General features: G+C 38.0%; 1 long non-coding RNA gene across 1 annotated transcript; it reads right to left on the bottom strand.

Annotated features, from left to right (window-relative positions):
- Nucleotides 1-27,469, bottom strand: LOC142491224 (uncharacterized). The gene is made up of 4 exons (XR_012800355.1): nt 27,402-27,469; nt 26,735-27,284; nt 22,469-22,620; nt 1-521 (listed from the first exon to the last, which is right to left on the bottom strand). It is a non-coding gene; the product is annotated as an uncharacterized LOC142491224 (long non-coding RNA).
- Nucleotides 27,470-27,899: the final 430 nt, after the last annotated feature.

The raw sequence follows: 27,899 nt of genomic DNA, 5'->3' as shown, positions 1-27,899 counted from the left end.
ACTCACGGACAAATTGACTCAAGTGACCATGAAATTGTTGACACTCCTGGATTAATACAGCATTAAAGTCCTCCTGATAATGACACTTTCTCAGCTATTGCAGCTTCGGAAGAACGAATCTTGGGTGAACAAAATCGTCGCAATTCAGAAATGATGTCAATGCATGAAAGTATGATGTCACTGCATGAAAGGATGCATGAAAGGACAATATCAGAAATGTCACAAATAAAAAATGTAATCATCCAAGTTCCTAAAGAACTCCAAAATCTAAACATGACATTACAAGCACTAGTTCTGAATGTAAGCCAAGCCAATCAGTTTAGGAGTACCGCAAGAGAGCACCAATTCCACTTTAACCCAGCAGAGGATGGATCTTTATGTGCTGGTAATTTTTCTCCAGACCCAATCACTTCTTCATTCCCCACTTCAGGATGTTTCAGGTACAGTAGGTGTCACTTCTGTGCAGGTCCCTATCAACATCCAACCGCTTACATCTTCTGTTCCAAATATTGAACCGACACCTACAAATGAGACACGCAAAAGAAAGATTGGTCAACAATTATAAATCACCAGCTTTTGGAAGAAGACAAAAACACACACACAAGAAACTGCTCCACCACTGTTGCAATGTATCTCAAGTGTTGAACCAGTGCCACAGCCCACACCCAGTGCCCCTGAACTGCCACAGGCCACACCCAGTGCCCCTGAACTGCCACAGGCCACACCCAGTGCCCCTGAACTGCCACAGGCCACACCCAGTGCCCCTGAACTGCCACAGGCCACACCCAGTGCCCCTGAACTGCCACAGGCCACACCCAGTGCCCCTGAACTGCCACAGGCCACACCCAGTGCCCCTGAACTGCCACAAGCCACACCCGGTGCCCCTGAACTGCCACAGGCCACACCCAGTGCCCCTGAACTGCCACAGACCACACCCAGTGCCCCTGAACTGCCACAGGCCACAACCAGTGCCCCTGAACTGCCACAGGCCACAACAAGTGACCCTGAACTGCCACAGGCCACAACAAGTGCTACAGTTAAGCCGAGAGTACTTGGCACAGGGAGAAGGCGATCACAACAGCCAACAAGCAGGCCTGTGACTCGCTCTCAAAAGGATAAACATAAATAAATAACAACCTTCACTACATTCTTTTGTGTTGTTGTGGTGTTTAATGCATACTCTTTGATGCATAGTGTATGTATGATCATGTAGAGATGGTTGCAAACATTCAACTATGTACTTGTAGACATATGAATGTTTACAAATGCTCATTCACTGAATGAGGTAAGGCATGTTTGAGAACATATTAATAACTAATATTAATCTGTTGCTTAGTTAAAATACATGATGCCACACTTTGCATGTAAATGGAATATGACATTCACTTAGGTCTTGTTAAGTATGAGATGTTTCAGCTTGGGTATTGTAATGTTTAGTGTCATGTTATGAAAATATTATTTCAATACAACATCATTTAATTACCCATATCACATAACCTAGTGTTTCATATAATGTTTAATTGTGTCTTGTCTCTCTAATACATCTACTTACCATAATCTTCATTCATACATCAAAAAATATTTATGTGTGTATCAATATATATTTTGTCTCTCTCTGTATCTCTCTGTATCTCTCTCTGTATCTCTCTCTCTGTATCTCTCTCTCTGTATCTCTCTCTCTGTATCTCTCTCTCTCTCTCTCTCTATATATATATATAGATAGATAGATAGATAGATATACACACACACATTGTCTCTCTTTCTATCTGTGTGTGTGTGTATTGACTGATTCAGTGTATTGACTGATTAATATATATATATATATATATATATATATATATATATATATATATATATATTCATGTAGAGGTATCAGTACCGTGTTAGCCGAGCTTCAATAATCAAAAAATAAATAGATGATACCGTTCTGTGGCTAACGAAATGCTTTTATTTGTGCGAGCTTTCGAGATACACTGATCTCTTCTTCCGGCGATGTTACAATGAATGAAGCAAGGATTACTTAAAAACAGTGTCTCTTGGAATGTTATCTGTGCTGGTCCTTCCCCCGTGTGGATGAGATTTATGGCTGGAGGTGTCAAAGGGTAACTGAAAGCAAGTGAAGAAAGAGTGTGTATGTGTATCAGTGTGAATAAAAATGAATGGAGAGCCCACAGTATAAACTGTGCTCTATACAAAGTGTGTGTGGAGTGAGAGGGGATATAAATGGTGTGGGTGGGTGTGGAAATGTGAGAGTTTGTAGCACAACTAAAAGTGTGTGTGGATACTATGTGGTATCTCGAAAGCTCGCACAAATAAAAGCATTTCGTTAGCCACAGAACGGTATCATCTATTTATTTTTTGATTTTTTATATATATATATATATATATATATATATATATATATATATATATATATATATATCCTGCAAAACTCCAGGCCTTGATGGCTGCAAACAGGCCTTGTTTTCATGATATTCAAAGTTCAGCACACTTGGATAAATTAGTGGCTCAGTATGAGTGAGCCCCTAATTGAGTCAACTGTGTTGAAGTTTGAATCTCCTGCAAACAAGGCTTGTTTGCATCCATCAAGGCCTGCAGTTTTGCAATATATATATAGAGCAAATGTAAATATACTGTATGCTCATTTGCATGTCTTAGGCAGGTCTGCAACCCCGCCTTTCACCATTATCACCCAGCACAGAGCACTTCCACTGCAGCAAGGGATTCTGGGAAATGACATGCAAATGAGCACACAGTGCCACTTTTTGCTTCAAAAACCATTTTATACATGGTTCCATATAGGCTATATATATATATATATATATACACACACACATATATATATATATATATATGTGTGTGTGTGTATATATATATATATATATATATATATATATATATATATATATATATATATATATATATGTGTGTGTGTGTGTGTGTGTGTGTGTGTGTGTATATATATATATATATATATATATATATATATATATATATATATATATACAGTGGTTGACAAATCACCAAAAAATCTACTCGCCACACAAAAAAATCTACTCGCCACCTAGTACCATACGTGTGCTGCTTGGGCCAATATTTACTCGCCCGGGGGTGAGAAAATGTATAGGTTTGTCGAACACTGTATATATATAATATATATATATATATATATATATATATATATATATATATATATATTTTATATATATATATATATATATATATATATATATATATATATATATATATATAAACAAAAAATTGTAGCGCCAAAAAACAGTACTGTGATAAATAATGAAATAATAGAACTATAGTTACATCAAAAGATGATACGTGTAAAGTGTATGAATTATAAAAAGTGTATATATCTTTAAATAGTGTAACCTATTAAATTCTATTTAAACACAACCAATATCAATATAATAGCAGTGCAAAAACGTGCTAAAAAAAAGGAAACAGAAAAAATAAATAAAAAAGTCCAACCAGTCCTTCAATAATTAGTCCATAATGATGGGTATTCAGATGTTGATAAAGGGGTCTTTGGGCTGCTCTCACACGGGGTAAACCAACTCCACAGATATCTAAAAACAGAAAAAGAGAGAGAGCGCACGCCCCATAGCATAATACAGCATGAAATGTATTAAAAATGGGGGATAGGGGGGTAGGAATCGCACTCACAAGATTAAAATATATAAAAAGCAGTTTGTGAATTTATCACCACCATCCGGTTCTGGATACTGGAACACGTCTCCGTGGACTCCTTCAGGACTGCCATACACGATCACCAGGAACCAGGTGTACAGGGCTCCGTTCGCTATCTGTATATTGTCCAGATTCCAGCTCTCGCTTCCAATGGCCGCCGATAGTATTCCCGCGCTTGGTATGGGCTCCTGCGCGTGCGCGGCGGCGTCGTGACGTAATCGCGCTATCAGTTCACTGACGCGTTTAGTCACCTGACGGGCGACTTTCTCAAAGGGCTGATGCTGTATAGAATCAAGTCCTGCCCTCTTATAGCTACTCCGTAACCAGGCAACCCATGATTGGGTGATAGAATAAACCTGTATTGTACTAATGGGGCTGTTGTTTGTAAGAAATGCTAATCAATGGAAAACTAGCTATGTAAAGACTATTTGGGACTAATACACTTAAGGAAAAGACAAGAAATGATTATGTAATTAAAATGCCTCAAGGACAATAGTATTAAAACAGAATGGATATAGTAAAACTAGAAATAAGGTTCAAATATTCATATATCATCATCTCATATATATTCATAATTCATTGCACTGCAATGTATAATTTCAAACCATTATTTAATGATTCCCCAATAGGAAACCAGCATGATGAATTAATTGTATGAGATTTATATATACTCTCAATAGGTGTAAATAGTTAGATCATACATTGCACGACATGATAACTATATTGAAACAAAAGGACATTAATTTGAACAATAAATTCAGATACAAGGCAACAGATCTCAATAATAAATAGAGCAATATTACCCGTAAATTCCAATTCCATATCAATTTCATATATATAGAAAAGGTTTAGGACCTATGGTCAATATACAACATAAGTTTAAACCAAGACAAGAGTGTCTGCAAATAAAATAAATTCCCATGTGGGATAATAAAATATATCTGTATATCCTTATTGGTGTCTCATGATAATACAAATATATACAGACAATATATGTTACTAGGGGGCCTAATAGATTACACATCATACCTCAAATGTTATATAACATAAAAATTAAATTAACTTATTTCCACAGAGACAAGAAAAAGATAATCCTACAATAGTCACACTCATACATATGTACAAATACATTGCATTGAGAGAGAAAAGGAGAGAGGAAGAGCAAGGTATTGATTATGTTGAATGAATAAAGTGATTTGATTTTGTAACTAATATTTGCCTCATTCGATTTCCTAAAAAACCTTAAATGAAAATAAAAATAAAAATGAAAATAAAAATGTAGTAAAAAGCCTATGGGGATATTGTGGGAGGATGGGATGGGGAAGGGGTGGGGGGAGGATGGGATAGGGGGGAAAAAGGAAATAGGAAAGGATAAGAGGACAAGGAAAGGGGGGGAGGGGGGGAGGGAGGAGGAGAGGAAAGGAAAAGGGGGGAGGAGGGGGAGAAAGAATGGGGGAACTAGGGGATGGAGAGGGAGGGAAGGGAATTGGAACATTACTATATGAGGGAGTGTGGGAAAAGAGGACAGCAGGAGAGAACTATTGATTAAGTTCCCTTGAGGAGAGCGACGAGAGTCCAAGAGGTCAGGAGATCAGACCAGTGTACTAGCATCCAGACACTCATTGAGTCCTCCAGGGGTGAGAGTTCCCAACTGGTGGATCCAATAAGTCTCCTGTCTGCACAAAATCTTGTAACGATCGCCTCCCAGAGCACAAGGTGAAATAAATTCCAGGCCCATGATTGTCATGCATTTTGGGTCCTGGTTATGTATAATTTTATAGTGTCGGGAAATACTATTAGTGATTAATCCCTTTATGACACTCCTTCTGTGCTCTAGGAAACGGGTGCAGAGGGATCTGGTGGTGCGTCCAATATAACGTAATCCGCAACCACACTGAATGCAGTATACCACAAATGAACTAAGACAATTTATGTAATTCCTAACCTGATAGATAGTATCTCTGTTGGAGGAGCTGAAATCCGACCGTGCCTTCAAATGTCTACAGGTGATACACCTACCTCGTCCACATTTATGATTTCCTATGAGGCCATTTAGAGTTGTTTTCTCAGAGTTACTTGCTGATTTTAATTTTGTTGGAGCAATAATACTTTTCATACTTCTGGCCTTTCTGTAGACAATTGATGCCCGATCCGGAAGAATGCCTTTTAAATGAGGATCACATCTGAGAACTCCCCAGTGATTGCTCATAATTTTTTGAATAGCTTTATGAGACTGATTATAGGTAGTAATAAATCTTAAACTAGATGTCACAGTTTTGTCTGCAATCACTGGTGAGTTATAGCCCAGACGAGATGTGACCTGTCTATTTTTGGATGTTTTTAACATAGTGGATCTATCCATGGAGCTGACTTTCTTAATGGACTCATTAATTAGTTGTTTGTCATATCCCTTCTGTTTAAATTTCAAACTGAGTTCTCCTGACTGCTGGACAAAATCAATATCTCTTGAACAGTTTCTCCTGATATATATATATAATCTCCAGACAAACTCCAGGTCTTCATGGCTGCAAACAGGCCTTGTTTGCAGGAGATTCAAACTTCTACACAGCTGCCTCAATTAGGGGCTCAATCATACTGAGCTACTAATGTAGGCAACTTTGATGAACTTTGAATATCATGAAAACAAGGCCTGTTTGCACGCATCAAGAGAAGCTTGTGGGGAGCGCAGGTATCACCATATATATGCAAAGGAAAAATATATAATAGTGTGGTATATCTAAACAGGTACAGCAGTCAACACAGGAATCATGAATGGGAACTCACATTCTGCCAGTTGTAATACAGCATTTGAAACAGCAATAGATGCAGTGGATGGATTCAGCACTGTGCAGGGGGGTCTGGCTTGTAGACACTCCCTGATGTCAGCAGGACAAACCCTCAATAGAATGAAAAAGACGACTGTAGTGCAACATTGTATGTTCACAAATGATATATTGAAAATAGGCAATTTCTATTGCACTTACATGAGAAACATGTGCTTAGACACATAAAAATCGATGCGCAGCATAGGTGTGTGTCATCCCCCTCACTCCCGAAGTTGCGTCGCGTCACTTCCGGTCTAGCCCGTCGCGTCACTTCCGGTTTCGTCGGCGATCGCAGAATGGATCAAAACGGGTTCTGGGGTATGCTGGGCACACGTCTGGACTGCTGCAAGGTTCACTCAACGCGTTTCGCTGGCGTGGCAGCTTCGTCAGGAGTCCGATCTGTAGCTTAAGCTTCATTGTCCATATAAATACCCTTTACTGGTTTCTGGTTGGATGGCTGAACAATTCTATACTTCTCATTGGCTGAAATGGTACTTGCTGATTGGCCAATGGGCGGGACTACCCGTGCATACTAATATCAATGTGAATTACATATAAATGACACCCTTTTATTAAATACAAACATAATAAAATCTTTATACACAATATAAATAATACAAATAAATAAATAGTATACCTACTATTCTAACTATAATGCTAACTAATACATAGAAGAACTAGCTGATTCACAAAGAAAGGTTTTTTAAAGGCTGAATTCTGCACTAGTGTGTTTACATTGGTGTATTATACCCCTCAGCAATGTTTTATGCATCAATTGAGGGAAAAGGTACTGTATGGGAGAGAAAAGCAAAAAATCACAAGTTAGTGTGACTCATATAAATACATACATATATAAAACTAGATACATATACACAACATAATAGCTATTAAGTATATAAAATCTTAATCACATGTAATATATTATAAAAATATCTAGTTTAAAAGATTAAAAATTATTAATAAATTACTAATAAAGAGTAACAAAATAATAGATTTAAAAGAATTGACACATATAATTTAACTATATAAAAACACTGATTTCTATATCTGAGTTAAGACCATCTGGGATTAATGTTTTTAACCGGTGAATCCAGAATGTCTCTCTTTTGATTAATTCTTTAGTTCTGTCACCGCCTCTCCAATTTAATGGGACATGTTCAATTCCTTTAATAGTTAAATCTTTTGGGTTAGATGCATGAAAACGGGTAAAATGTTTTGGGACACTATGTGTGTCCAACATACGTCGTATATTACCCATATGTTCCAATGCTCTCACTTTCAGGGCACGAGTGGTCTGACCAACATATTGAAGACCACAACTGCATTCCAGCAAATAAATAACAAACATGGAATTGCAATTGATAAATTGTTTTATATTAAAAAATTCATTGGTAGTGTTTGATTTAAAAATATCTTTAGCCCCCTTGCAGCAAAAATCACATATTTTACAGTTGCCGCAAGAATAAAAACATTTTGGAAGTTTTAGCCAGTTATTAGTTTTAGTAAGTTCCTTTTTATTCTTCAAGCCACTTGGTGCTAGTTTCTGTTTTAGATTGCTTGCTTTAGTGAATATAACATTTGGCGTAGCTGGTAGTACACTCCCTAACACAGGATCATTTTGTAAAATGTGCCAATATTTTTTTATAGCATTCTTGATTTTATTTGCATCCTTATTATATTATGTCATAAAACTGGTGGTAAAATCTAACTCTGTTTTATTTGTTTTAATCACATTTGGTTTAATTAAAAGTTTCCTATCAAGCAAATCTACTTTTGATTTAGCTTCTTTAATTTTTGTGGGGCTATATTTCTTCTCAAGAAATTTGTTGGTTAATGCAAGTGATTGTTCCTCATAAATTTCTTTCTTACTGCAATTCCTTTTTATCCGCATGAATTGACTCTGAGGTACATTAGAAATCCACCTTGGGTGATGGCAACTATTTCTTAATAAATAATTGTTGCCATCTACTGATTTAAAAAAAGTTTTTGTTAAAATAGTATTGTTTTCAATATAAATTTCAAGGTCTAAAAATTCTACTTTTGTTTTACTAAAATTGGATACAAATTTTAAATTAAAATTATTAATGTTAATATAGTCCAAAAATTGTTTCAATAAAATTTTGTCGCCATTCCAAATAAAAAGCACGTCGTCAATATATCTTTTCCAGAGGACCAGATTTACGCCAAATCCATGCGAAGACCAAATGTGGTCCAATTCCCACATGGTCATAAATAGATTCGCATAGCTTGGTGCAAATCTGGTCCCCATCGCGGTGCCGCAAAGTTGTAAAAAGAATTCTTTATTAAACCAAAAATAGTTGTTAGTTAGTATAAAATGTATTCCCTTTAAAATAAAATCTCTTTGTTCCGCATCCATAGTTACATCCTCAGTTAAAATTCTCTCGATCGCATTTAACCCTTGTTTATGGTCTATGGACGTGTATAATGAGGAGACATCACAGGTTACGAGCATAAAACCATTTTCCCATTTAATTTCTTCTAAAATAGATAAAACCTGCGCTGTGTCTTTTAGGTGCGATCTGCCGGTAACCACATATTTTTGTAAAAACTTATCTATATACTCTGACAGATTGGAACACATTGATTCGATGCCTGATATTATAGGCCTACCAGGGGGATTGTATAGGTCCTTATGAATTTTTGGTAAAAAATAGAATACCGGCACTTTTGGTGAATCCATCCAAAGATATTTAAACTCCTCCTCTTTGAGTATACCCTTACTTTTACCGTCTGTTAAAAAATTTTGCAATTCTCCAAGGAAGGTGGTTGTAGGATCCTTTTTTAGTTTTTTATATGTATTAGTATCACCGAGTATTCTATTTGATTCGTTAATATAATACTCCCTGCTCATTACGACTACTCCTCCTCCCTTGTCTGCCGGTTTGATAACCAATTCTTCATCTTTCATTAGTGATTTCAGGGCTTCTCTCTCTTTAAAACTTAAATTATTTTTAAAAGGTTTATCATTCTTAACAATGGCTTCAAATTCCTTATTTATCAATTGATTAAAAACTTCTAAGTGATGACCTTTAATAAAACTTGGATAAAATTTGGATTTGGGTCTTAAATTAGTGTGTAAAAATGTATCTTTAGCTGGTGGATTAATAATTGTGTTGTTCTTTAAAATTGCATCATCTGAATTTTTACCTAAGAAGAATTTTTTAACAGTCAATTTTCTTAAAAATTTGTTGGCATCAATAAATAGGTCAAAACCACTCGGCCCTACAGTGGGAGCAAAGGTTAAACCTTTGCTAATGACTCTTAATTGAACATCATCTAATTCTTTGTTACTAATATTAAAAACTCTCAATGGTTTATTTTTGATATCTTTGCTTTTTCTCCCTCCTCTGCTTCCTCTGAATCTCTTTTCCTTCTTGATTTCTGAGGTGTCTCTGTCAGTGGTGCATATCTGTTTTTGGTCTCCCATACAGTTGGAGACTTCCCATCTAAAAAAGTGGTTTTTTTCTTTGTCCCTCCAACTGCTCCCTCTTGTGCAGGCGAGCCATTTGAGCAATAGATTTCCCAATCTTTCATTTGTTTTTCATAGTCTAAATCTTTTTTTGTTTTTGTTATTGAGGTTGAGGCCTCTTGCTCATCAACTGTAGATGATCTCTCTATTCTATCTTTTTGGCCTGATTTCCTTTCCACTTTTTTAGTTGGGTTTAGGTCTTCCTTTTTAGGGATCTCTTCTATCCTAATTGGTTGGTAATTAATGGGTTTATTGTAATTTTGTCTGTTTGCACCCCCTTTCCATCCTTTATGTTGATAATTATCGGATCTTTTTGGTTTACTGGGATCTCCCCTATATTCTCTATTGGGTTCCCTTGATCTCGAATGGTGGAAATTCTTTCTTCCCCAGTTTTTATAATTACCCTTAGTATAGTCTGCTATGTCTCTGTAAATTCCTATCCGTATTCTCTGACGTCGTTGCGTGAGAATACCCTGCTGCCAACTCGAGATGACTTCACCCCCGGGGGCTTTAACCCACTCTTAAAGCGCTGATGATCTGGGAAAACAAAATGGTGGACGAGCTCGGAGGAAAGCAGTAATTGAGTCAGACAGTGAAGCTTTGTCAAAAACTGTTCTCCTGTTTATTGAAGGGTATACAGCCAGTTTATATAGCAAACTTGAGCATAGAAAAAAACACACATATGAGAACATACTTCCCCTTTTAATTTACAGTCTGTCTATCTCAGCAAAATAACAGTTAGACAGCATAGACAGTTTATAGTCTGGGAAGGGGCCTTAATACCGAACTTGGAGGCAGTTAAAGGAAATGTCAGTCTTTAGGACAGTATGTTGTGTAATGCATTCTTGTGTAACTCATGCTCAATATGGCTGGGAACAAGTTCCTGTTTCTACAGGGCAAAAAATAAGTCTGAACAAATACAGTTCAGCTAGTGATAAGTGGGTGAGAGGTCATTTTCTCAGATCTGCCTAGAAGGCACAATTACGTATGGCATATGGCATGTGGTTAGTTCCTGAGACTTAAATGTTAGTACAGAATGGTTATAGAAAAATGGTTATCTAGCAATCAAAATGGAGTTCCCCCTTATATGCACATTTTCAATCCCCCCTTTTGTCATGACAATGACAATTAACCTCTAGGATATGGGGGTCTCGTATTGGATTTGAATATTGTCATAATCAAAGGTATCGGGACTCTAGTGGTAGTAGGTCCAGAGTCATGTATCATATTTGGGAAACTGTGAATGGGGGCATTAACGTTCAGTGATGCATATGTGTGATCAACTGACTTACCAAAAGGCATAATCATTTTACATAAAGATAAACACATTAATTTGCAACATGAAATAATAACAACTAATACTACAAATATGCAAACGATAAATATCAGTCCCATAACAATTCTCTTTCCCTCATTTTGTCGTGGGTCCATAACCTAACAACTACTATATTGTTTTTGATATTGTTGATATACTTTGTCGTACTGAACTAGTGGTGCAGGTTTTGGGGGTCAGAAAAAAATAAAAATATATGGCCACAGGAGTTCTTGTTTGTAGAGAGATATATATCGGTGTGGCTGGTATAATATCTTTTCTGTTTACCAGGTTGACTATTACTACAAAAACTATTACCAATTTCTAAATTACTATTCACACTGCTCTTCTGTAACTACTAGCACATTATGGCGGCTAAAATTTGTGAAAATTGGTGGGGGCTAATTTCTACCGGGAGCGATTGCACAAATATCCATCTTTCACGCATCTTTCATACTGCATTTATTCAGAATGGCAAAACAGAAAAATGGCTGCTATGGTAAAAAATGGCTGACTTATGATCCTTTCCTTATGGCTGACACACGCCTCTGAGTGACCTCCCACTTTCCTCATAGCCTTATATCCAATCTTCTTAGTCCCCTCTTATTCTTTAGAGACAGTCTATTTAAAGAACAGTTAACCATTGCATAGTCCTGCTGGACCAGGAGATTGTCCAATTGTGCCTTGTCATTCTTTTTCGGCCATTATCTCGGCACAGTTGATTTCTTCTCGGTCTCTTCTTCTGGGGGACTGCTGACATCACCGAAAAGAGGCATAGCGTCGGTGGGGGTGCAACGCACTTCTGGATCAAAGTTTACTGCATATGACACATACATAGAGAGTGATGAGTAGGACAGACACACACACAAAAGCATCCAATAGCTTCGCTTCCAGAGAACTAATCCAACCACCAAGTCCCAACAAATCCCATCCGTCATCTCTACCTTTAAACACTGGACTATTTTCCCCAAATAACATGACCTGTTCTAGTTGTAGGGTAATATTCTATCTGTCCTCCTATCACAGAGTCAATAACTTCCCTAGGGCAAACTCTTATTTCTACACCCTTCGTAACCAATTTCTTATAGATGGTTCTACAAATGTCTTATTTCATATTGTCTTTTTCTCAAGGGGTTAAATATAACACTTCTTTTCCCTGGGGTGCAACCTATTGAATATAGATAGTACATTGGGTTACATTATATATAAAATATGGGCTTTGTTTACTAGGATTCCATTGTGTGACAAAAGATGTGCATACAGTATATGCTATACACAAATCAATAAAAACAAAATAACAATTACTAAACAAAATATACCTGTTCCTACCCTATCGTCTTTGTGTGCACACTATTTACACAAACCTAATAGACTATACATTTATAATTAAAATAACAAAACCTGTAAAGAAAAAAGATTATTAAAAAGTTCAACGTTCATATGTTGAGGCCTGGAATTTTGGCTGTGTCTCTAGGCTTTTCCACTTTGGATACGGTGCAGATTGAAGCAACTGTGGGTGGTGCTGGGATAAGTTTCATATGCGTAACGTGGATCCAAAAAGAGACCTCTGCCACTTTATTTGCTGTAGTGGTGATGAGTAGTACTTTTAATAGTAGTAGTAGGGACTTTTCATCTGGGATGAAGAACGTTCTTGCGTAGGAAATGCTTGACCATTAACCCATCTCTCGTAGGTGCACTTTCAACTTTGACATGTGCCTAGAGAGACTCAAAAATATATCAGTTGCATACAATACTTACTAATTGTTTTACTAAACAGTCACTGTGGTCCTGACTTTACTACAATCTAAATTCATTCAAATTGGTGCCTCAGCTATTGCCAAACAAAAGTGCCGAGCACACTTCCAAACTTAAAAGGCACTCAGCATTATTCTTAAAAATAAATAAATAATAATTTCAGATTTCGTTCATCCCGGGCACTAACCCATCTAACTTCTGGGCATAGACAGCTATATGATAAACAGCAATAATACCCCTCCTTTGTTCACATAATTTTATATATGAACAATATAACAGAAAGGATAACAGCATTCAAAACATAACTAATTATTGTTGCTTGATCTGTTGCTAAACTAACTTGAATCCTTTGGGTATAAAATTTGCATTAAAAACACTGAAAACACTACTGAATATAAATATAAGCAGCTATTGTATTCTGACAGAAACATCCTGTAATATAAGAAATTATAGACACAGATTTAAAAACTTTTTTTTCGGATTGGAACAAGCTTGAAATAACTTTCTGGGCATCCTGCCAAAACCTTGGAACAAAACAGATAAGAAAAAAAAAAAAAACTGTTAATTACATTACAATATAATTTGGGACATCTTAAAAATGCAGCTCCTCACACGGCCTGATTACAGAATAAAATGTGACACACAAAAGAAACAAAAATAATACAACAAAAATTATCAAGACAAGGCACTGCAAAACTGTTTGATCCTGCTCGCAAACTATATTAATAAAACAGTTAAACCTAATTTGTAGCTACAGAGCTTCGGTTAACTTTTGTGTCTCAAATGTATCTCCGCACATTTTTTCAACTGGAGAAGGGGGGCTGGCTGGGCTGCTATTCTGATTCTCTCTCTCCCTCTCTCTCTCGACATGGAAATAGAGAAGTTGGAAAAGGATGTCTTTCTGGTTTTTAAGAAATCATCGTCTGGCCAGAACGAATAAATCCTCAAAATATACCAGTGACCGGGCTGAATTATATATATTTTTTTCCTTTTTTCTGACATTTGCCCATTTTTTGTCCTTTTCTCTATAACCAGTCAAACTCTCCCTTTCCCATTATTGATCAGTTTGTGTTATAGTGGGGGTGTTTCTTACCTTTAAAATTTACACTTAACATGAGCAATTAATTATGTTCTTATTTCAGAAACACTTGCAAGTACCTAGATAATAATTGTATATATACAATAAACCGATATTCATATTATTCAATGCACATAAAACTTTCATATAGTTAGGATTCACTCAGATTATACAAGCACACAGGGATTACTCAATCAACCTTTTTACCATATTTTTAAAATTTAATAAAACATTCTGGGGGAAAACTAATTTTCCTACCTTGAATTTACACACAAAACATATTTTCCACTAAGATTTACAATACTTGAGATTCTCAATACCGGCGGGATAGACCCGTCTGAATTTAGACAAAAATATTCTACTAAAAAAATTCTCTGGTTCCCTTCTTAGGGGCTGGTTTGCAATTACTGGCAAAATATCTTGTCTCTTTACAATTATAGCACTTCCTGTCCTTTCTTTTCCCTGCTTTCTCAGCTTCCCTGCTCCTTTTTTTTTTTTTTTAGCGTCGTTTGACAGACCTGCATATGCCTGTGCCACAGTGTCAGTATCTGATTCTGATTCATCCTGTGACTTTTCCCTGTCCCATGAACGGTCCCTGACAGGGGTTCATTCCTGCCTAGAGTCCGTCTCTTCCTCATCCGTACCGATCTGCCTGGCAGGCATATCAATAGGGAGTGCTCTAGGGAGCCTATTGCTTCGGGTTCCACATGAAGCCATAAAAACTTCTTTATCGGAGACTGCCTCAGAGCCTGTGACCAAGGAAAGGTTAAGGGCTCAGGGTTTTTTTTCTAGATCAGGGACACTGGGGTAAATTGGGGCTACCTATGGAAATGGTAATTGTCCCGATGCCATAGGGGCAGGGGGCAAATATGCATTTTGAGAGTTATATATATAAAAAAAATTCAGTTGGCAGCACTTAAAAGATGCAATTTTGACACAGGCTGCAGCACATTCCTTATCAGTTTTAACAATGCTAAAATCAACCTCTGCTTCAGCACAATCCTGTGTGTCAGCTTGTTCCCTTATTTGTGATGCCTGCCATGTTCTAGTTGATATTGGGGGATCCTGTCTTGGAGAATTATACCTTCTGATTTCCTCAGAGAGTTTAATTGAATCAGCTAAAGTGTCAGCTAACACTGCTTCAAATTCGCGTTTTTTTAGCAGTGCGAATCGCGTCTTTCCTAGTGGTATTTCTAGGTGTGAAAAGAGATGATTGCGGTGTAGCTAGGACAGGTTTGGCATTACTATGTGCGGGAGTTAATGTTACGGCACATGAATCAGTCAATACCTCTTTAAATTCCATGAATTCCTCAGTCAGTACCCTTACAGAAGCACAGAATTCCTTAACTCTATCATTGCTGGCTCCTGCAGATGACTCAGACGTCACAGAAGCTGCTGAAGCAGTGGTTTCTTTAAGTTTACTTAAAGGCAATCGGCTAGTGGGTGATGGTATGTCGGAATGAGATGAATCCGAACTAGAATCTTCCCCTTAACTCTCCCCGGAGACAGGGGGTGAACCATGAGATGAAAGTCTTGTGGGGCTTACGACAGTGGGAAGCTGTCTTTTTTGGCTTCCTTTAGAGGACGACTTATGATGCTCAGATTCAGAGCGGTGTACCACCTCTGATTCTGCATCGTCTCTCGACTCCACATAGGTGGGTTGAGAGGGCTGTGGGCAAATGCCATTACTCTCCTCCCTTCGTACGGGTGTAGGAGGTTTATGGTGGCTTGCAGCATAGTGTGATAACGCTGCCAACATGTTAGGATCAAAACTTGGAAATAGTGGCACGGGTGTGATAGGAGTATACGGGGGTACTTGTAACATCACACAAGGCGGCGGTGTTGGGGGTAAAATATCTGGAGGTAAAAAACTCCTGTGGGGGTACATTAGGGGCTTGGGAATACATCATAGTGAGATTATTACGCGGGGGTGGCCAAATTGGCTCATCAAATTTTGGGTTATTATTTTGTTTAGCCTCATCAATGTGAGGTGCAACTTTTACCCAAATGCGGCCACATAATGCCATATGATGCATGTCCCACTCGGGATCCGGCTGAAACCATAGCCATTCAGGATCTCCACCCAAACATAATCCTTTTATCATTGTTATATGAAATGGGGCAAAACTACCTTCCCATCATTTAGACAATACAATACATACTTGATTAAAATAACCAAAATCAAGCAAGCACTGCACTGTAAAAATATATGAGCAATACGGCTTAACCTTATGCACTTATATACTTATCACTTATATACTTAGCACTTATATACTTAGCACTTATATACTTAGCACTTATATACTTAGCACTTATGCAGTTATATATCTTATATATCTTATCTTATATATATATAAAACATGCAAATGCACAATAATACAGTATTCCCTTAAAAATCCCTTACAATCCTCCTCCCCCCTTTTAAAAAAAATACACTTTTCCCACAGACACTTTAAGAGTTTTTCAAGCAGATAACACCTATATCGCTTGTTCCTTTCTCTCAACAGGGACTATAACCCTGTGTATATACTTCCGTCAAGGATTCATGTAATCCTGACTTCACTTTGAGTCCTTACTCAAGTGTCTCTATGGTTTTTCCTTAACCTTGAATCATCCGGTGCAGCGGTAACTCTAAAAAACTTCTAAACCTTAAAACCTTTATGGGCTCTTTGGGCAAGGAGACACAGACGGATAATATACAGATAAAATATATATCTTGTACGCTTACCCCGAATGTGCTTCTGTCCCAAATCTGACACCATATGTAAATTCCTATCCGTATTCTCTGACGTCGTTGCGTGAGAATACCCTGCTGCCAACTCGAGATGACTTCAACCCCGGGGGCTTAAACCCACTCTTAAAGCGCTGATGATCTGGGAAAACAAAATGGTGGACGAGCTCGGAGGAAAGCAGTAATTGAGTCAGACAGTGAAGCTTTGTCAAAAACTGTTCTCCTGTTTATTGAAGGGTATACAGCCAGTTTATATAGCAAACTTGAGCATAGAAAAAAACACACATATGAGAACATACTTCCCCTTTTAATTTACAGTCTGTCTATCTCAGCAAAATAACAGTTAGACAGCATAGACAGTTTATAGTCTGGGAAGGGGCCTTAATACCGAACTTGGAGGCAGTTAAAGGAAATGTCAGTCTTTAGGACAGTATGTTGTGTAATGCATTCTTGTGTAACTCATGCTCAATATGGCTGGGAACAAGTTCCTGTTTCTACAGGGCAAAAAATAAGTCTGAACAAATACAGTTCAGCTAGTGATAAGTGGGTGAGAGGTCATTTTCTCAGATCTGCCTAGAAGGCACAATTACGTATGGCATATGGCATGTGGTTAGTTCCTGAGACTTAAATGTTAGTACAGAATGGTTATAGAAAAATGGTTATCTAGCAATCAAAATGGAGTCCCCCCTTATATGCACATTTTCAATCTCTGTTAAAATTTTTCTTTTTGTTTAAAACTATGGCGTCGGTCAGTCCGTCTACCTTTCTCTGTAACTCCATGTCATTTCTCTTGTAATGACCGGTGTTTTCAAATGGTTCCATTTTAACTTTAATTTTGTTAATCTCCTCATCCAATAATATTAGATTCTTAGCATGTTGTTTTAAAATCAATTTTATCAGATCGTTAGAACATTTGTCTAATATAGCATGCCAAGTTGCTAAAAATTCTTTGTCGTCAATATCACAAGTGGGTAGGTATTATATTGTCCTTTAGATATTTCTCTAAAAATTCTTGGTCTAACCACTTTCTGGTGTCTTTAAAGAAAAGCTCTTCTAGTTTAACAAATTCAGTGTCTAGGTTATATTAATCAATAACGATAGGTGGTGCATCTATTACTATTTCCTCTTCCCCTGAGGAGAAAAAGGAGCCCAATCTATTTTTTCTGGATTGCCTCCTCATGAACTCATTTGGTGTATTAACCTCATCTTCAAAAGGTGCAGCCATCACCAGTGGAAACAAAGTGACAAGTGCAAAACAAAAATTGTGAGGCGCTACTAGTGAAGGTGAAAATAAATTAATAAATAAATAAAGATATGTGATATATCTAAAAGTGCTCAAATACGATAAGAATGGCAAACTTTGCTGCTCAACCCTCTTTGGAGAAGTTCCAGTTTTCTCCGTTCTTGAATGTCCTATACAATCCCCCTGGTAGGCCTATAATATCAGGCATCGAATCAATGTGTTCCAATCTGTCGGAGTAACTGTATATAGATAAGTTTTTACAAAAATATGTGGTTACCGGCAGATCGCACCTTAAAGACACAGCGCAGGTTTTATCTATTTTAGAAGAAATTAAATGGGAAAATGGTTTTATGCTCGTAACCCTTGATGTTTCCTCATTATACACGTCCATAGACCATAAACAAGGGTTAAATGCGATCGAGAGAATTTTAACTGAGGATGTAACTATGGATGCGGAACAAAGAGATTTTATTTTAAAGGGAATACATTTTATACTAACTAACAACTATTTTTGGTTTAATAAAGAATTCTTTTTACAACTTTGCGGCACCGCGATGGGGACCAGATTTGCACCAAGCTATGCGAATCTATTTATGACCATGTGGGAATTGGACCACATTTGGTCTTCGCATGGATTTGGCGTAAATCTGGTCCTCTGGAAAAGATATATTGACGACGTGCTTTTTATTTGGAATGGCGACGAAATTTTATTGAAACAATTTTTGGACTATATTAACATTAATAATTTTAATTTAAAATTTGTATCCAATTTTAGTAAAACAAAAGTAGAATTTTTAGACCTTGAAATTTATATTGAAAACAATACTATTTTAACAAAAACTTTTTTTAAATCAGTAGATGGCAACAATTATTTATTAAGAAATAGTTGCCATCACCCAAGGTGGATTTCTAATGTACCTCAGAGTCAATTCATGCGGATAAAAAGGAATTGCAGTAAGAAAGAAATTTATGAGGAACAATCACTTGCATTAACCAACAAATTTCTTGAGAAGAAATATAGCCCCACAAAAATTAAAGAAGCTAAATCAAAAGTAGATTTGCTTGATAGGAAACTTTTAATTAAACCAAATGTGATTAAAACAAATAAAACAGAGTTAGATTTTACCACCAGTTTTATGACATAATATAATAAGGATGCAAATAAAATCAAGAATGCTATAAAAAAATATTGGCACATTTTACAAAATGATCCTGTGTTAGGGAGTGTACTACCAGCTACGCCAAATGTTATATTCACTAAAGCAAGCAATCTAAAACAGAAACTAGCACCAAGTGGCTTGAAGAATAAAAAGGAACTTACTAAAACTAATAACTGGCTAAAACTTCCAAAATGTTTTTATTCTTGCGGCAACTGTAAAATATGTGATTTTTGCTGCAAGGGGGCTAAAGATATTTTTAAATCAAACACTACCAATGAATTTTTTAATATAAAACAATTTATCAATTGCAATTCCATGTTTGTTATTTATTTGCTGGAATGCAGTTGTGGTCTTCAATATGTTGGTCAGACCACTCGTGCCCTGAAAGTGAGAGCATTGGAACATATGGGTAATATACGACGTATGTTGGACACACATAGTGTCCCAAAACATTTTACCCGTTTTCATGCATCTAACCCAAAAGATTTAACTATTAAAGGAATTGAACATGTCCCATTAAATTGGAGAGGCGGTGACAGAACTAAAGAATTAATCAAAAGAGAGACATTCTGGATTCACCGGTTAAAAACATTAATCCCAGATGGTCTTAACTCAGATATAGAAATCAGTGTTTTTATATAGTTAAATTATATGTGTCAATTCTTTTAAATCTATTATTTTGTTACTCTTTATTAGTAATTTATTAATAATTTTTAATCTTTTAAACTAGATATTTTTATAATATATTACATGTGATTAAGATTTTATATACTTAATAGCTATTATGTTGTGTATATGTATCTAGTTTTATATATGTATGTATTTATATGAGTCACACTAACTTGTGATTTTTTGCTTTTCTCTCCCATACAGTACCTTTTCCCTCAATTGATGCATAAAACATTGCTGAGGGGTATAATACACCAATGTAAACACACTAGTGCAGAATTCAGCCTTTAAAAAACCTTTCTTTGTGAATCAGCTAGTTCTTCTATGTATTAGTTAGCATTATAGTTAGAATAGTAGGTATACTATTTATTTATTTATTTGTATTATTTATATTGTGTATAAAGATTTTATTATGTTTGTATTTAATAAAAGGGTGTCATTTATATGTAATTCACATTGATATTAGTATGCACGGGTAGTCCCGCCCATTGGCCAATCAGCAAGTACCATTTCAGCCAATGAGAAGTATAGAATTGTTCAGCCATCCAACCAGAAACCAGTAAAGGGTATTTATATGGACAATGAAGCTTAAGCTACAGATCGGACTCCTGACAAAGCTGCCACGCCAGCGAAACGCGTTGAGTGAACCTTGCAGCAGTCCAGACGTGTGCCCAGCATACCCCAGAACCCGTTTTGATCCATTCTGCGATCGCCGACGAAACCGGAAGTGACGCGACGGGCTAGACCGGAAGTGACGCGACGCAACTTCGGGAGTGAGGGGGATGACACACACCAATGCTGCGCATCGATTTTTATGTGTCTAAGCACATGTTGCTCATGTAAGTGCAATAGAAATTGCCTATTTTCAATATATCATTCGTGAACATACAATGTTGCACTAGAGTCGTCTTTTTCATTCTATTGAGGGTTTGTCCTGCTGACATCAGGGAGTGTCTACAAGCCAGACCCCCCTGCACAGTGCTGAATCCATCCACTGCATCTATTGCTGTTTCAAATGCTGTATTACAACTGGCAGAATGTGAGTTCCCTTTCATGATTCCTGTGTTGACTGCTGTACCTGTTTAGATATACCACACTATTATATATTTTTCCTTTGCATATATATGGTGATACCTGCGCTCCCCACAAGCTTCTCTTCAACATTCAAGAAAGGAGAAAACTGGAACTTCTCCAAAGAGGGTTGAGCAGCAAAGTTTGCCATTCTTATCGTATTTGAGCACTTTTAGATATATCACATATCTTTATTTATTTATTCATTTATTTTCACCTTCACTAGTAGCGCCTCACAATTTTTGTTTTGCACTTGCACCCATCAAGGCCTGGAGTTTTGCAGGATATATATATATATCTATATATATCTATATATCAGTCAATACACACACACGTGTGTACATACATATATATATAGATATAGATAAGAGACACACACACACACACACACACACACACACACACACACACACACACACACACACACACACACACACACACACACACACACACACACACACACACTATATATATATGTATATATATATATGTATATATATATATATATATATATATATATATATATATATATATATGTAGATAGAGTGACTTACATACACTATATATATATAGATATAGATATATATAGATGTGTGTGTATATAGAAATATTTTTAGGTCTATGTATAAATATGTACATCATAGCAATGTTGATGAATTCACACACACTGTTATTGTAATTAGAGGAGTCAACTTGTTTTTCGCATTATCATTGCCTAAGCAGAAACTAAAGTTTCGTTTCCTGTGAAAAGACGGTATCTTTCACAAATTATCTCATCCAATTATTGAAACTATTTTCTTGTGGGTGAAAAACTAGGCGTATAAATGCTCGCTTGGATTGTAACCTTGAAAAATACCGCAAAGATAAAATTTAACTATTCACACATTCATCAGACATGCTTATGCGTTAAAGTTACACACTGTACACTGGAACAGAGAAGAAATGGCAGTTGCATCGACATTGCATAGCAATCCACATAAATCATACAAATTTATGATTTATGAAGCCATCGAGTTAAAGAGCGATAAAAAGGCTACAGTCGGTGAAATCTATGCCTTTATCAAGGAAACATATCCATACTACAAAGAAGCAGCCAATCAAAGAAATTGGAAAACTTCTGTACGTTTCACTTTATCCGCAAATGAATGTTTTGAGCGTGTACCTCATCGACAAGGTCAACGATACAGCTGCTGGCATGTTGCTCCCTCATTTAAAATTACCATGGAACATGGAACATATCTTCTGCTAAATAGCATATTTTTGCCTAGTACCAGTAACATTGAACGCTCACAGACTGTCGCGTCTGCTGATATACCTGCACCGTCCATTCAACAAGACGAGATGGAAGATGGACATAACTACTATGGTATTTCTTCAAACTTATATGCACAATACGAATGTGTAGGTGAAAACCACGAAGATGTGTACCTACCTCCGGATGTCTTGTTTCAAGAATCCACTGCGGATCCATATGATGGGGTCACGGAGATGTGTATGATTCAGGATTCCACGCTTGGCTCAACCATGGATGATACTGCTGTGCCTTACTGGAGAGGTGTGTTCCAGCCAATTCAGTTCTGACTTCTACAATAATGGTAAATACAAATATCGTTATGCATTTACATAAAGGATATATGTAAGAAATATGACAACATAATCTGCATAATATACACAATGTCTTAGCCAAATGAGTGGATACAGCATTAAATTGCAGACATGCTTACATAGACCGTTGAAAAAAATAATGATTCATTTAACAAATGACTACATTAAGAACCATGAGTACACATTGGTGCCGGAGTAATAAAGAAATCATTATAATAGATTTTTAACTATATTTTAGAACTGTTACACTAACTGTAACACACACACACACACCTCATTGTTTAGCATTCAACATATGAAAACAATGTACGTGTCTCCGACATGTGACGTGGGTACGTGGTCATGTCCCAATGTGTCCTGACAACGTTTACCGATGCAACGCCCCCCCACCCAACGTGCGCGTAAAACAGTATTGGCTGTGACCGTAGCTTATTGTTACGGTCAGTGCAGTGTGTCATGCGCGCACGTCGGTGGGGCGGTGCGTGCAGAGCGCTGTAGGCCAATGTTCATTCAGTGGGAGGGGTGTTTGCGTGAGTTTCATGGTGTCTTGTTTACGCTCATTGGGTGATCGTCCGCTTTGGGCGTGGGCACACGTCAGTTGTCAATGTTAATATATCTACGTGTGTAGAAGTGCATTTGTTTCTCTTCCATATCTGCAGTTTACGTGATCATATGCATACTGCTAGCAGCACCATGGAGGGACATGTATTGTACGCACAGCATACACATCGTTTTGCGCATGCGCAAATACTTAGTCCACAGATTCGTGACGTGCGCACGCAACACACGTTGTGCGCGCACATTATTATGTATTCAGGCCCCGGAACAAACATATCTGTAGTAATGCGAACATCGGCATTTGAAACATTACATTCTTCTGGCTCATTAGATTGATCCTTGCAGTTTAAACATATAAGTAACTTCTGCGTGAAGATCGACAATCATATTGAGATGTGTTAAGCGTTATGATGCTGAAACATAGATAAATGTGCAATGTTTGAACTTCATGTGTTTGCTCTATTTCACAGATGTCGGTTATGAATACATGGGACCAATGTAGGATTTGAGATGGCCCAATCCTAATATTACCTGAGTTTGACGTGTCTACAAAATCAATTATAATCAATATGTAACAATGCTTGCAAAAAGTGGTGCGCTGATTACTAATCAAAAATTAATGTTGCCTATTGTGCAATTATTTACTATGCATATATATATACTATTATACTATTATATATATATATATATATATATATATATATATATAAATATATATATATATATATATATATAATATACTATTCTCATAATGATGTTGCTAACCACTAAACTTTAAATTTATATTTGCATATGTCTTTCATTTTTGCTAGACATATAGAACACCCACAAGCTCATATTGAACCCCCAAAATAACCACAACATATATATAAGCATATAAGTGTCACAGAGGAGTGCTACTGAGCATGGCGATATATACATTTAAAACCATAGACGAACATGAAACACAGACAGAGCTCAATGCACATCCAGCGAAACTTTATACACGGTACAGTGCCTAAATATACATGTATTGATATCTATTAAATAAAATGGTCTTTTAGTTTAACATTTTGGCCAAGTTCAGGGGAACTTGCCTGCTTGCAGTGTGATTGTGACAACTCTAATACAGAGTGCTTTTCCTGGTAATGTACAGGTTAATAAAAGCTTCAATCAGACTTAGAACTTTGCAAACTAATTTGGACAGATTTATTATAAATCATTCTTCCTGGCAATGCACAGGTTATTAAGAATTTATATTAGTGTAGGGACCCTTGAGATGTGGTCTGCCGTGCAGTGGCTCAGGGGCTTACAACAATTTGGCCAAACTAAAAGACCATTTTATTTAATAGATATCAATACATGTATATTTAGGCACTGTACCGTGTATAAAGTTTCGCTGGATGTGCATTGAGCTCTTTCTGTGTTTCATGTTCGGCTCTGGTTTTAAATTTTATTTTTGCTAACATAATATGTATTGTAATGTCATGTGATATGTTGAACCAACATTATCACTATTGTAACACAATAATCTACTATATATTATTATCTGTCATGTGAAATGTAAAATCATGTAAATTCTAAATTAGAACTCGTAAACATTGTATATGAAAGTACACAATAACAATAGTGATGTTATTTTAAAAAACATGTCGTGTCAATGTAATATTATCACCTACATTATAGTGCGAAACTAACATGCATTAGATAATTAATGTTATGTACACATCATTAACACATCAGCATTTGTGTCTACATTTGAAAGACACGATGAACAATAGTTTAGTGTTATTATTACACGTTAAACACATACATAGCTAAGTGACGGCTAGGATTTTCATACTCAATTATGTATCTAAATATAATTTCATTTACAAATACATGCATCACACACACACACACACACACACACACACACACACACACACACACACACACACACACACACACACACACACACACACACACACACACACACACACACACACACACACACACACACACACATTATATTTTGATGAAATGTGTGCGTATAAACATTTGTACATTTGACGGATGTGAGTGATTGGAGGGGGGGCCAGGGACTGGGTGGGAGGGAGGGGGGGACTGGGTGGGAGGGGGGGACTTGGAGGGGGGACTGGGTGGGTGGGAGGGGGGGACTGGGTGGGTGGGTGGGAGGGGGAGGGGGGGACTGGGTGGGGGGGATGGAGGGGACTGGGTGGGTGGGGGGGAGGAGGGGGACTGGGTGGGTGAGAGGGGGGGACTGGGTGGGTGGGAGGGACCAGGGGGTGGGTGGGGGGGCCAGGGGGTGGGCGGGTTGGAGGGAGGGCCAGGGGGTGGGCAGGTGGGAGGGGGGGCAGGGACTGGGTGGGAGGGGGGGGCCAGGGACTGGGGGGGGGCAGGGACTGGAAGGGAGGGGGGGCAGGGACTGGAAGGGAGGGGGGGGGGCAGGGACTGGGAGGGAGGGGGGAGGCAGGGACTGGGAGGGGGGCAGTGACTGGGTGGGTGTGTGGGAGATGGTGGGTGAGTGACTGGGTGGGTTGGAGATGGTCGGTGGGTGACAGTGACTGTGTGGGAGAGAGTCACTGGGAACAGTGACTTGACAGTGATTGGGTGGGGTGATTTACCTTTCTGCCGGATGCTTTCCCTTGCTGCCCCCGATATCCCCTCCTGCTGCCCAGGACGGGAGGTGGGCTTGGGGGCCACGGGAGGTGAGCCCGGGAAGCTGGCCGCGGGGGGAAGCGGGCCGCAGTAGGATCTTGTACTTCCCCCTCCGTCCCACGTAACGTACGGGTCGCAGAGGAGCTGGTACTTCCTCCTCAGTCCCACGTTGGGAGCGGGGGGGGGGGAGGAAGGGAGCGGGCCCTGTTTGCCCTGCGCAAGCACGTGGACCGCGGGGGGAATCGCCGCCATTTTTTTAAACTTGAGCGGTTGGGACGGGAGACACCGCGCGGCCAGCCTAGCTGCGACATGGCAATTTTGGTGCCGTGGCCTGGTGTCGGGTCGCGACCCACCATTTGGGAAACGCTGCAATAACCCAAACGTCAATACAAACACACGGACACAATACACGAAGGACATATTTCCAAGGTGACAGCTTGTTCATTAAGTAATGCTTAAACATCCTATCACTATACCTGTCGCGATGTTTGTCCCTCTTATTACAGATGTTAAGTAAAATAAATACCATGAGCAGTCATTGGAGTAATATGACTGAAAAATTTAAATCACAATATAAATATTAATAATTTTCATCACATGTTAATTAAGTTTATTCAAAAACATATGTGACACTTTTCAATGTGATATAAAAAAACACAAGATATTTGAAAAATGTGATCTCAAATACACAATATGCTACACATCATTGTCACCCACGTCACACTACAAGTGAACATTTGTATATAACAAGATTGCAGTAACTATTGCCTATCAACATATTAGAAATTAATTTTATGCATAACCAAAATAAAAATTTACACACAATATAGATTTGCTACACATTATTCCCTCAGGTACACACAAAAAGGTTTAGTTGTAACAAGTTGAATCCAACCTGTTGATGAATGACATTCCGGTGCCACATGTAATTGTCCACACAGCAGAGAAGAGAAAGGTGGGAGTACGATATGCATCGGTTTCCTAGGTGAATGATATTTGGACACATGTACTTCTCACAAACAGGAATGAATACATATACATAGTACTATGAACATATAGGTAGTTGCTTACATGAAAAAAATGTGTTGATCACATTACGCCGTGTCTCAACACCACAGGCTGTTTGCTCACTGTCAGCTGCTAAATTGACGGGATGCTCCTCCTCCAAGCCCTGACGTATGTCGGTTTCCAAATTATGGCGGAGTGCCAGATTGTGCAAAATGCAGCAAGCAATGACGATATCTGACACTTTCTCAGGCTTATATTGGAGTGCCCCACCAGTTCGATCTACTGTAAGCACCTGAATCTTGCTTTGAGCAGGCCAAATGTCCGCTCGATGACCGATCTTGTAGATATGTGGGCTACATTATACCGGTTCTCTGCTTCCGATTGAGGGTTAGCCACCGGTGTCAAAAGCCAAGGCCTAATTCCGTATCCTGAGTCACCTATAATCAAGCATGCACAAACATTCACTAACATTATACAATGTGTAAACATTATTAACTGCGACATTTTAAACATACACATTACTGGTTTGTTAACACTTCATAATATGTACTCACTAGCCAACCAGGTCCAAAATAGCCTTGTTCAAAAGCATGGAAAACTGATGAGTTTCCCAGGATAGAGGAATCGTGGCTGGAACCAGGGAATCTGGCTACCACATGCATAATCTTCATCGTGGCATTGCATACCACCTACACATTCAGGGAATGGTAGTGCTTACGATTGCGGTAAGCATGCTCACTCTGACTAGGTGGGATCAAGGCAACATGGGTGCAATCGATTGCACCCATCACACATGGTATCCCGGCTATGTGATAAAAGCCATTTCTCACTTCCAGCCACTCTGTCTGCTCTGTAGGAAAATGAATATAATTCCTAGCGCGTCTATTCAGTGCACATAGAAATTGGGTCAAGGCCGCGAGAATGTAGATTGCAAGACCCCGCCCACTATGCCCACAGTTGTCTGGAATGACGTGGAAGCAAGATAATGTAATGAGCACAGCATTTTAACAAGCCCAGGGACTGCACGACCTCTGGCTGTGAAAAAATCTAAA

The sequence above is a fragment of the Ascaphus truei genome, chromosome 3 (genome assembly GCF_040206685.1).
Source record: "Ascaphus truei isolate aAscTru1 chromosome 3, aAscTru1.hap1, whole genome shotgun sequence".
NCBI lineage: Eukaryota > Metazoa > Chordata > Amphibia > Anura > Ascaphidae > Ascaphus > Ascaphus truei.
The sequence above is the reverse complement of the archived record's forward strand: the minus strand, read 5'-3'. Positions and strand labels throughout refer to the sequence as shown.